Raw genomic sequence first — 2,067 nt, 5'->3', positions numbered from 1 at the left:
AGGCACAGCCGCCAAGCACATGGCTGTATTGGGTAACGTCCTTTTCCTATAAGCTCGGAGAAACCGATACCTGGCTTCGCTACAGGTCTTCCTCTTTCTGGGGTTTTACGTGCCAAAACCAGTTCTGATTATCAGGCACGCCGTAGTGGAAGGCTCCGGATTAATTTTGACCACCTGGGGTTCTTTAACCTGCTCTACAACGCAAGAACACGGGCGTTTTTGCATTTCGCCTCCATCGAAATGCGGCCGCCGCGGCCGGTATTTGATCCCCCGATCTCGCGCTCAACGCCTGAGCCACCACGGAGGGCTACAGGTGTTGCTTTAGCCGTATAAAACGCGGGTTTATCGTGAGGAAAAACGGTAAATTTCGGTAAATAAGAAAAGCTACTATCATCATCATCATCGACAGAAGCTGACCCCCCCCCCCCCCCCCCTCAGAAAAAACCTGGATCCGCCCCTGGCTGTGACCTCACATTTCCCAGCCCTATTGTGGCTATGCCATCATTGAGAAAAGCCCTCACGTAGCTGTACGTTCGTCGGCCGCAATTCGTGTCACTGAGATTGGATAGTATGGCTTCGTGCCCCACGTTGTCAAAGGCTCCCTTTAGGTCTAGTGCGAGAATTGCTTTTGGGCAGCACGGCGTTGCTGCAGTCAGTACTTCCTCTTTGAGCTGCAGAAGCACGTCTTGCGTTGACAAGTTGGGCCGAAAACCAAACATCGTGTTCGGCATCAGTTGACGTTCTTCGAGATGCGTCTGTAGCCTGTCTATAAGATAACACGTTCCATCAATATACCGAGGCAAGACGTAAGCGAAATGGGTCTTAGGTTCTCCAGGCAGGGCGTTTTTCCTGGCTTTGGTATCAGTGTAATCTCCGCATGCTTGAATTCCGGGGGTAAGGTCCCTCTGCTCCAGTGTGCATTTAAGAGTTCCAGTATTGCCTGCATGCTTGAATCGTCCAGGTTACGTAGCAACTTGTTGGTGATTCCGTCCTTGCCAGGAGTGGTGTTTCGAGTGAGTCTTGCGATCGCTCGTGTCAGCTCGGAACGCGTTATGTCCCGGTCGAGCTCGCTGTTTTTGGGTGGCCCAAGGTAGTATGTGTAGGCATACTACCTTGGGTGGCCCAAGGTAGTATGTGTAGGCGACCGATGTCTCTTGCCGAGGACCAACGGGGAGGTACTTCTCCACCAGGCTGTTCAGGACTTCCTCGCTGGTCTTGGCTCGGTTATCTGTATGCAGAAGCTTTGCCCTCACATGCTGCTGGTTGAACCTTGTGTTGGTGTCGTCCAGAAGATGCTTTAAACGATTCCAGTTTCGACCGTTCCGCATTTGACCATCAACCGAGTTGCACACCTCGTCCCATTGTTGCTCGGAGAGGGTGTGACAGTACTCCTCGGTGGTTCTGTTGAGTTCAGCAATCTTTTTGCGTAGTCTGCGATCTAGCCTTTGGCCCTTCCATCGATTGAGGAGTGACTGCTTAGCATCTAGTAGATGGGCGAGGCGACTATCCACGTTTTCCACAGGAAGGTCCGTGCATATGTTGTGAGTGTTACTCTTGATATCTTCCCTGATCTGGTCCATCCACTCCTCAAGGCTCAGTCTGATGATTGGAGGTGGGCGCTCATTCCTTATCTTGCGGAACTTATCCCAATCCGTGAAGAACTCCTTCTGCCTCTTGGGGGTTGTCTGAAAATGTGCAGCAAGGATATAATGATCGCTGCCAAGATCAACAGAAGCATTAATCCATTGCGCCTTGGACAAATTCTTGACGAACGTTAGATCCGGAGTAGAGTCCCTGTACGAAGATGTTCCCAATCTGGTCGGAAAAGACTTATCAGTGACGAGCGTAAGGTCCAAGTCTGTAGCATTCTGCCATAACTCCTTTCCCTTGACCGTGTTGTACATGTAGCCCCACGTGTATTGCGGGGCAATGAAGTCCCCGGCTATCACCAAAGGATTAGCCCCTGCGAGGTTGATTGCCTTCCTCAGAAGCGCTTTGAAACGGTTTTGAAACAGGCGAGTGGCGCGCGCGCGCGGCGTCCGCCTGTTTTCCGCCCTTTCCGCCGCC

Source organism: Dermacentor silvarum, chromosome 1 (assembly GCF_013339745.2).
Source record: "Dermacentor silvarum isolate Dsil-2018 chromosome 1, BIME_Dsil_1.4, whole genome shotgun sequence".
Lineage (NCBI taxonomy): Eukaryota > Metazoa > Arthropoda > Arachnida > Ixodida > Ixodidae > Dermacentor > Dermacentor silvarum.
The sequence above is the reverse complement of the archived record's forward strand: the minus strand, read 5'-3'. Positions refer to the sequence as shown.